This window comes from Fukomys damarensis, unplaced genomic scaffold (assembly GCF_012274545.1).
Source record: "Fukomys damarensis isolate Sample0158 unplaced genomic scaffold, DMR_v1.0_HiC HiC_scaffold_18, whole genome shotgun sequence".
NCBI lineage: Eukaryota > Metazoa > Chordata > Mammalia > Rodentia > Bathyergidae > Fukomys > Fukomys damarensis.
The window spans coordinates 30,506,068-30,517,314 of record NW_022900930.1 but is presented as its reverse complement, the minus strand read 5'-3'; positions in this window follow the sequence as shown (position 1 = coordinate 30,517,314).

Genomic DNA, 11,247 nt, shown 5'->3' with positions numbered 1-11,247 from the left:
TTTTTTTTTTTTTTTTTTTTTTTTTTTTTGTACCAGGGTTTGAACTCGGATCCTTGTGCTTGCAAGGCAGGCCACAAACCGCTGAGCTAAATCCCTGGCCCCATTTTAAAATTTTTATGTAAACATCTTTTTCTAACTTTGTAAATAAAAATATAATCCTGGGATATCAAGAAAACTGACCCTTATAAGGGAGGGTAAAGCACTTTTCTTTCTTATATCGATCACCTGATTATATTTTATTTATTTATCTATTTCTGTTATATAATTCAGTATTTCAAATATGAAATATTAACTTTAAGGTATAGGTGAAAACTTGAGAAAATATTTTTAGTATTCTGATAAGTATTTGGTCATTTAAAACAACTTTCATGTTAGCATACTGAAGCATACAATTTAGTATGAGCTTACTGAACTTTTAATTATGTAATGAATCCCATTAGATTTATTTTTTCAATTACATGAGAAGTAGATTTATAAAAATCTCTTTAAAAAAGACAACTATTAGTCTGTTAATATGTAAAGCATCAGTACCAGCGCGGAATTATAGTGCCACCTTGTGGTTGATGTGCCAGTATTTTATCTTTCATTAAAACAAGTAGTTTCACAAAAAACAGGATCTTTTAATTTTCTGATACCAGGGATCCACTCAGGACTTTATGCTTGCCAGGCAAGTGTAGCATCACTGAGCTACATCCTCAGCCCATAAAACAAGATCTTATTTTGACTTTGAAAAAACTCAATTCCAGTTTTACAAAGAGACATTTTTCAAGCTTTTTGTGGAAGATAAAAGAAAAGTTAAGTCTCTTTGTCCCTTGCCTCCTTTTTTCTTTATATAATGTGAATATATATATACATTTAGATGATTTGAAACATTGCCAGTCTCCTAATTTACAGATAATGTACAAAACATGAGTATCTGCTGAAAGTGCAATAAAACATTTCCTGTGTGTGTTGTGATGTAGATATTTGGAATCTATATTTTTTTTTATGTTTAATAGTTTCAACAGGAAGTAATAGAATCAATTCATAATAATAACCATATGTTACACTTAATTTCTCTGTACTAGTTTAACAATATAATTTTTGAAAAATAAAGCAAATTTGACTTAATTGAAGAGATTGCCAAATCATTTATTATGCTTTTTTAGAAATAGTAGAAATAGTATTTTGTCTTAGGTAATTTGATAAGTAATTTCTAACAAAAAGTTAGCCTCTTTTGATCAGTTTGAAGGTCTTCAGAAAGTGACACAAGGGGGTCCAGGAGCAGTTATCTGTAGTTCCATAATTAATCCTTAGTTGATTGGAATTTTCACTAATTCTTCCCTCTTAATTCTTCTGAAAGCTGGATAGAAAGTTATACCACCAAAAAGGCATCACTAGTCAGTGCTGCCCTGTCTGCCCTGTACTCTTGAGTAGATCTGGATAAATGACCATATAGGAAAACTGAGGAATGTATCAAGTAACTGATTGGAAAGGATTGAAAAGAAATAGCATCCACCAGAAGCAAAGCTAAGAATGATTGCATTGGGAAAAGTAGTTCTATTATATTTGGTTTACTCTGCCATTTTAATGTGATATTTTTACATGTAATACATTCCTTATGAAATAAAACTGAAAGACTTTAGAGCTGTTTCTTGCCATTCATTACACGTATATAATTGACCAGCACTTGGGGAAGCATTAAAAAATAAAAAGGCCTTGTCAACTTTATAAACTACTACACTGTTTTGAGCTCAAATAACATTATAGCTTTAATTTTACAATTAATGCTCCCCAGGTATATCTTTGTCCTTTCTTTGAAGCTGAAGAATACAGAGAGGGTGAAGTGGAGGTAGTATGAAACTTTAAAGTACAAAATTAAAACTTAATTGTGTCAGTTGAACTTTAATGTTTCAAGTGAAAATGATAGGTTTCTTAAGCACTTAAAGAACTTAAAGCTGGAAAACAGTACATTACTGACAGCAACATTAAAAATGTAAATTTTTTATTAAAAATGTAAAGATATTTTGTGATTTATATTTTTAATACTTGTAGGAATGGGAGCTATAGAAGTATATATTTTTTTCTTTGTAAAGTCCATTAAATCTAATAAATTTAAAAAATTTTTTGATACAAACTTTCACTGTTGCACAGGTTGGTCTTGAAATTGTGGGCTTTAACTGATTCTCTTGCCCCACACTCCCAGTTGGCTATGGCTGTAGGCATGCACCACTATACCTGGCTCACTAATAAAAATTTTAAAATTCTATTTTCCTTTTTAATTTTCTTAAATGCAGAGTGTTTGACCCTGCGATTTAAAATTTAGAACCAAGTATATGTGCAATGAGCATAAAATGCATAAAACAAGTAAGACTGTTTTTGCTGGTAGTGGACTGTCTCCATAATCTCATTTGATAAAATTTCATTTGAGAATCTACTTTTATACTACTATAGCATCCCAGCTTTCTTTTGGAAAATGTTACAGTACTTATTTCCCATCTCTTAATATATCTGTAACTGTTTTTAAAGTGAATTTCCTGACATTAGCATACAGTTTGATCTTGCTCTTTTACCCACTCCCAAAATCTAAAATGTTTGGATCATTTACATTTGATTGGATTTTAGATTCAAATATACCACCTTTTATATTTTTTTTTCATTTGTTCCTTTTATTACCTTTTTTTCTGCATTGTTTTGCCTCAGTTGGAGTACTTTTTAAAGTTTTTATTGCTTTTACTGACGTCAGATGTACCTCTGTGTGAACGCGTGTTGGCCTGCACATGCACACACCTGCACGTGCTTGCTCTCATTGGAGTATGGATCGTTAACTTGTTACATAACTTCACTTTAAGAAGCTTAGAACAATCTACTTGCATCCTCTGCTCAGCCTTTTTGGTCAAATATTTATTTCTACATGTGTTATAAACTCCACAAAACATTGTTAATGTTGTAAGTCCATTTAAAATCTTTAAAAATGTACCTACAGTTTCTTGTGCTACTTACCCCTTTTGCAGATGCAGATTCTCCAGTATTCCTTTTACCTGAAGAGGTTCCTTAACTTTTCTTATAATGGTAGTTTGCTTTATTGTACCTTGACTTTCAAAAGGTATTTTTGCTGGACATTCAGTTTTAGACTAGGTTAGTTCAGTCTGCAGTGAACATCTGCTGTCCTTTGGTTTGCATTGTTAATGAGAAGTCTGCTGCCTTTGTTCCTTTATGGGATCTTTTGTTCCTTTATAGAATCTGTTTTCTATTATTGAATCTGCTTTGTCTGCCTTTCTTTCTTTCTCCCTCTCCCTCCCTCCCTTTCTTTCTTTATTCATTCATTCATTCATTCATTTGTACTGGGATTGAACCCAAGACCTTGGCACTAAGCTTATTTTTATTTTTTACTTCAGAGGCTGGGTCTTTCTTGCTAAGTCACTTAATTCCCCAGGCCAGGCTCAAACTGGTGATCCTCCTGCCTAGACCTCCTACAATGATACATTACTAGCATGTGTCACCGTGCCTGGCTGCTTTCTTTTAAAATTTCTCTTTTTCACTTATATTCAGAAGAGCTATGTAGAAAAAAGCTATAGACAAATGTTTAGAATTAATGGAATTTCGGCAGGTATTTGGATAGATCAATTTATGAAAACCAGTTTTAGGGCTAGGGATGTAGCTCAGTGGTGATGCACCTGCCTGGAAGTGCAAGGTCCTGAGTTGGATTTATGGGACTAGAATAAATAAAAACCAGCTTTATTTCCATATGAGAAATGAATGAATGAATTTCATTTATTAAATGGATATTAAAAGGAATAGGCAATAAACAGTACTTAGGAACAAATATAAAAAATGTTCATGAACTTTGTATAGAACATGTATAAATAAAAACATGTAAAACCTAAATAAATGGAGTGACATACCGTCTTATTTGGATGTCAATAAAGATACTTAATTCACATAGTTTATAATTTCAGTATATTTAATTCTAACCAGTCTAGACATTTTTCCTTAGAATTTAAGATTATAAAGATTAATTGAAAGAAATCCAGATGATAGCTAAGACAATTTTGAGAGGAAAAACAGGTTAGGGGGTTTGTTCTATGGAGACTTAAACTATAGAACTATAATTAAAATTGTTCTAGCAGTGTTAATAGAGCAAGACAGACAAGTTAAAGGTAGCTCCCAAACTAGAGAAAATTATGTCTGACAAATACTGCATTACTGATTAGTAGGCAAAAGGTGGATTATTAAATAATTCTAAAAATACCTGGCTACTTATATAGGTGGGGAAGAATATACAGTCGTGTGTAAATCATTTTCAGGTGGATTAAAGACAAAAATGTGAACAATATAAATGAAAGTAAAGTTTGAAACAATATCGACATCACTTTCGGGCTACATCTTCATTTTGAAAATATTTTCAGATGATTACATAGATAATAAAGCTGGAGAAGTACAGATATAGGAGATTATAACACTGGGGTGAGAAAAACAGTTTAAAACAAACCTTATGAAAAGATGGGCCGGGGATTTAGCTCAGTGATTCCACTGCCTGCCTTGCAAGCACAAGGGCCCGAGTTCTATCCCCAGTACCAAAAACAAAAAACAAAAAGCAAAAACAAACAAAAAACTCAAAAACAAACCTTATGAAAAGAAATTAATTGGATATTAAAATTATTTATTTTAATTGCTGGTTAAAAAATGGCAGTTTCCTGGACAATTAGTTACGAAGGTAAAGCTGCAAATGTGTCAGGATGAAAATTAGAGATCATCCCAGTATCTTGCAGCTATTTCACACAGGTGACAGAAGGTTTAATTTAAACTCACTTGAAGCATGAAGGAGAATTTATTGGCTCATTTAACTGATGAGGAAGGGCAACCATAACATGGCAGAGTCCCAAAATCCCACCTAGAAGGAGGAATAAGGAAAAACATTTAAAATTATGCCTATGTGTGCATTCCAACCCTAAAGAGAATCAGGCACCAGGGCTAAGGCCGGCATGAGCAGCTAAGGCACGAGTGAAGGAAATACAGCAAGGGCTCCTTACTGCCACACTATTACTTGTCATTCTCATGGACACCTCCCCACAAAATTTAGGTGTGTATGCTGAGGGACAATTGTCTGACTTGTCTTTAAAAAGTATCAAAGTTTCATGGCTCCAAAACTAACAAACACCCTGGTTTCTCAAGATGTGAGTTAGATGTTCCTATGAATAAAATCAATGAGATCCATGAATTAGGTTTATGGCTAGGATTTCAGGCTTGACCTCTGACTCTAAAGAGCTGCTTCGTATGAAGTTGAGATAATATTCCTGTTCACCTGCAGCCTGGAAATTCTTTTCAGTTTCAACTGATGAAAGATCAAATGGCCAGTCCCAGAGACTAGCCGGATCATCCTCATCCACGTGTTTTGCACACAGATCTGTTATTCCCCCTTGCTCTGCCAACCCAGGTTCTTATCTGCAGAACACTTGAAGAAAGTGACCCCAGTGTTTGTATTTCTTCTTTGATGTCACATATCCACAGTGGAGTTAGTGATGTGGAGAAGTTGAGTGGACAGTCTGGAACTCAACAGCACAGGTGAAGGTCTGAAATGACACTAAGGCCCTCAACTTGAATGTCTGTAGGACCGAATATTTGGAGTGGCCTTGCTAGAAGAGGACAGAAAGTCTGAAATTGAGGTCACTCTCTGAGACCCTTCTTTTACTTCGACATGTTTCCTCACCATTTCCTTCCTTATTCTAGTGATTCAGGGGTCACCACCAGGAATCTCGGGACAAGTAGCTCACCTCTATGAGGCTTAATTTCTTCCCCTTTACAAAGAGCTTCTCTAACAAGGAACAACGGAAAACTCGAAGGTTTTGGAAGTCACTGGCGATCTCTTTTTTTCAGGAGAAGCCCCAAGAACTCTTAAGGTTTCATCATCCATGATTCCCAGCTGTTATGCCATTCTTTCCTTTTCTGACTTCTTGATGTAATTTTATCCACTAAAGCAAAATTTGAGAATACTTTAAGAAATGCTTCTGTCCATCAAAAAAATGGGAAAAATAAACTAGAAATGAAGAATTTTTAAGTATAAATAAGTAGTGAAAAGTCAGTATTTAGGATATAAAAAAGAACATCTAAAAAAGCAGTAGAAGAAAAAATTCAATAGAAAAAGTGTGTGAAAGGCCATAGGAATTTCTTAGAAAAAGTATCTTGACTGAACAATATACATATGCTATCATGAGATAATTGTTAGATTCATAAAACTTAAAAATCAAACAAGTTAAAGTTATTTCAGTAGGAATCTTAAATTCTTTGGTGAGTGTACAAGCTATACAGCCACTTTGCAAAAACAATGTGGCACATTCTAATAAAGGTGAAGATAGGCACATGCTTAGAACCAGCAATCCTGGAAAGGGCAAAGATGGCCACCTGGGGTTGGACAGCAAGGGTGAGTGAATTCAAATAGGTCATAGAAAAGCAGATACCCTTAAACAGGGGCAAAAGATAAAGTCTGATTCAGGAGGATAAATAAAAAGAAAACCTAGTCGGTCTGAAGTCCAACATGTAGCAGGTATACGAAGGGAAACCGGACCACTCTTGGATCACAGCACACCCCCACCCCCACACCCTACTCCTGACCCAGGGGTTGCCATGGTGGGACAGGATTCAGTGACGGTCTGGCTGACTGAACAGACTCACAATCTGTCTAACCTCCGAAGCAGGCACAGTGAGCAAGCCATATACAACCTGGGGATTCAGAGAAGCTGAAAGTAGAACAGGACAGAAGGAATAGCCACATACCTGCATCTTGTAAACAATCGCACTCCAGTACCCGTGAGTGGTGGAACAGTGAGGAGAGAGAAGCCCTCCCCAGCAGAGAAAAGTAAATTACTCATTTCCCCCACAGATGATGGGAGCGCTGTTTGTGGTGTAGTGTCCTTATGTAAGGTCTATAAACTTATTTAAATAGAGAATTAAAATATAAGCTTAGCAGGAGAAGCAAAAGCACTTTATTGGAAAGAGGAGAGAGATAGGGAGACAGACATCGACCTTGCTGCAGTCAGGCAGGGAGTGAGAAGCCTGCGGTGGGAGATCTTTGTTCTTCCTCTACTTTGTTACCTGGTGAGAAAGGGACTGTGCCCCTTGAGAGTTGTTACAGCTTGGTTATCTATTCTGGGCTGAGTCCCCTGATTTGGCCGCAGCGCCTCCCTTGCCTACAGGTACATTCTTGGATAAGCACTTCTTTGGTCTCTGCCCAGGTGTTCACCTTGTGAGATTCACAGCTGCCTCACACTCAAGGCTGAGTTAGCAAAAACGATCTATTTCGTGTTTAATTGGCGAGAGGATAATATATATGCACTCCTAGACGGGTGTTTGGGTGTCCAGGTGTTAGTGTACATTATATATACTGAGTTTTGTGTAATAAACTTATTGTCTACTCCGTGCCAATGTGTTTCTTTTATACTTAATTGGGGGTGACGGGAGGAGGGAACTGAGGCCTTGGCATGAAGTAATCCAGGGTTTGATCAGCTTGTCCCCCCTCTTTTCTTAGCTGCTCTCTAGCAGGGGTTTAACTCTTCATTTGCCCTGCCTGTCCCTGGAACATTCAGCACATTAACCACAATTACTTCATATTCCCATAGGTGGGCCCCACACCTCATAGCTGGGGACTGCGGAGCGCAGCACAGGGAAAACTGGGTCTGTGTCAAAGACACATGAGAGAGGAGAAACACTGGTGCCCAGATCAGAGGGCAACTTGATATAAGCCAGCACAACTAGGGGCTGCTGTCCTACTGTTTTTCTGAAATCTGGAAAGCTTGAGATGATGTGAGGTCCGTCCCTTGCAATGGCAAATGGAGTCCTCAGCCAGTCCTGGAGATGGCACCAAGACAAATAGACATCTGCAGGCAAAGGGGTGGTGAACTGCCCCTGGGCCAATGGTCTTTGGCCATATATTAGGCAAGGAGAGACCATGGCAGAAAGATGAGGCATCTCTGACACCCTCTCAAATAAATGAGCTTGGCTCCGTAGAGGCCTGGAGCACAGCTTGCAGTCAGGACACATGTTCAAAGAGAGTGAAACGTCACGGCCCTGGTCAGGCACCTGTCCATGCCATGGAGAAAGCTCCTTGGCTGCTTATAATCAGACCGTGACGCTAGTGTAAAGAGCCGTCCAGATGCTCTGGCTTTAATGCTACAACAGCCTTGTGAACATTTCTACTTTTAACTTTATTTTGGTTGTAGGTATTGTTTCCTTCTTTCTTTGTTTTATTTGTGTCATCTTGTTCTTTTTTTCTGTTTTCATTTTTCCTTCTCATTCTTGCTTCTTTATTGGTATGAATTGTTATAATTCATTCTTCAAGGTTTTCTTCTTTGAATTCTCCCTCTTTTAGTGCTTCTTTTCTTCCGTACCAATTCCCCCTCTTCTCCTCTTATTTCACCTTCTTGCCTTTACTCTCCTTTTTTTCCATTTATCTAAATGCAAACATATAACAGGACCTGAATAAGTGCATCACATAATAAGAATTAACTAGTGTTATAAATTACCACCATCCAGGGGCGTGTCAGGGTAATCCTCAACAAAATTAGACTAAGAGGATCCAAACCAAACTACAAACCTACAAGCATTTTAACAGATTCTGACAATTTCACTGCCTCTCTCGATCTCTAAGTACCGCCCACCTATATAAATACCTTTCCCCCCCTACACAAATATTCTTTTAAACCCTCTCAACACTAGGCCTTTACCCCAGCTATAAAAATAATTCTAAATAGGCCAGGGATTTAGCTCAGTGGTGCCACCTCCTGCCTTGCAAGTGCAAGGTCCTGAGTTTGATGCCCTATATTGAAAAAAAAAAATCTAAGAGTCTGACCTCCTATTTTTTACCTATTGACATTTCTCTGACCTTCCTTTTTTGCCACTGATATATCCCCTTTCTTTTCCCTACCTTTTGCATGCCAGCAACTACAAACAGCACTATATATAGTTTATAACAGGTATTGGCAAAGGGGTGAAATTATCAAAACAAGACAATGTTTTTCTGTTGACATATGGCTGCATCTCTAGCTGCAGTTATAGCCAGTAAAATTATGTCCTTACAACCCACTGATAGGATCCAACCCAATTAAACTGAATAGGGTGAAGTGGTAAACAACGTCTCTTTACATATCACTGGAAAACAGAACTTAACTAAAGAGATATTCATACCAACAACAAATTCTCTAAAATCTATTTAAACTCATTGTTCAGCTCAAATAAAAAAAATAGGAACATGAAAAAGCAATGTGACAAAATGCTTCCCAACTCTTCCGAAGCAGATCCAAAGAGCACTGATAGAAAAGAAAGAAATCACCAAATAGCTGAGCTGTACAAAATGATTAAAAGGGAGCCAAAGGTAGAGGGAGGAGGGAAGGAGTTGTAAAAAGAATCAAGATGTCTCCTCTACATGTACCAACCCCCACAATTAAAGTAGTCATTATGTGTTGTAAAATGTACTAATAAAAAGCAAACAAAAACCAAAAACTTAGCTTATTCAGTACAGTATCCAAAAAAAGAACCAGCAATACCACAGTGTGGATATACTTCAGATAAATTCTCTCACAAGTACTTAAATAACATACAAAATATTCCTAATGTTTACAGTAGTATTATAAGAAGTTACCAAACATTTGCACTAACCATTTGCAGGAAAGGAGACTGGAGAAATAGAATCTTGTTATTAGCCTAAGGCATTTTAATTTTTGAGATGGTTTGAAGTACTGGAGTCTAGAATTTTATTTAATAAAGATCACTTTGGTAATATAGTAGGAGGGAAATTAAGAGGGAAAAGCTGGAGGACTGGATAAGGAGCTATTAGTGTCCAGGAAAGAAAAGGGGAATAAAGGTCGGAAATAAAAGCATAAAGAAAAGAGAGATCTTAAGGAGATAAAAGTCAAGGGATTACTGAATGGTTAGATAAGAAAGGGAAGGCAAGGGAAAGAACATTTCTATCTTGGATAAATGGTAGTCACCAAAGAACATAATTTTTGAAGAGCTCTATGTAAAAGTAAGTTTTAGAGAGCTCCATCTTTTAATGGGTTCACTAGAATAAATCATCTCCATACCTCAAAGAGCTTGGACTGGAGGTTCCATTTGACCCAGCCATCCCTCTGTTGGGTATCTTTCCAAGAGAACTAAAAGAATCATATCACAGAGAAGTATGTGCACCCATGTTTATAGCGGCACAGTTTGTAATAGCTAAATCTTGGAAACAACCTATTTGCCCATCCGTTGGAAACTGGATAAAGAAGTTGTGGTTTTTCTATAAAATGGAATATTACTCAGCCATAAAGAGCGAGAGAATAGATTCATTCATAGGAAAATGGATACATATTGAAGATATACTCCTAAGTGAAATAAATAAGTCCCACATGTGTAAATACCAAATAGTTTCCCTGGTGTGAATATTCTGCAACAATGCATAAGATTCTAATAAGATTACTGACATTTAGAAATGGGAGGAAAGGAGCTAAAGGTGTAGGGAAGGTGTGATACGTAGGGGAAGAACAAAAAGGGAAAAGAAAAAAATGTGAGAGAATGAAAAGATGAAAATAAAGTGTTTGTAGATGGGGAGGGGAGGAGGGGGTGAAGGGAGGGCAGAGGTAAGGGGAAAAAAATGAGAATCAAGACTTGCCATGTAAAGGTACATGATCCCAACAATGAATGTAACTGTACTGTATCCCTAAATGTACCAATAAACTCAATAAAAAAAATCATCTCCAACCTATAACTCTAGGAAATTAAATAAATACATTTATTTCTTGCATACGCTTGGCTATAAGTATATGTGATCAGTATGACTTTGGTACCAAAATCTAGTTACTCTATAATCTAAATCATAATTTTCTGGTAGTAGTTTCATAAATGTCTCCTAAGAAGCTCAAATATACCTGTTATTTCCTAATACTATCCATCATAGTGTCTGACATATCATGAAATCATCCCTGTCTTCTCTGTTCCTCAATCTGAGACCTATCTTAAAGTCAAAAGTATATCACATCTTAGCCGGACATGGTGGTACACGCCTTTGATCCCAGCACTCCGGAGGCTGAGTCAGGAGGATCACTGAATTTAAGACCAGCCTGGGCTACATAGTGAGTTCCAGGTCAGTCTCAAGTACATAGTGAGACCCTGTCTCAAACAAACAAACAAACAAACAAACAAACAGTATATCACATCCTTTGGTCAGAGTATTGAAAATCATAGAACTTTAAAAAAAATTTTGGTTATTTTCTCTGACAATGAAGAAGCAAAAAC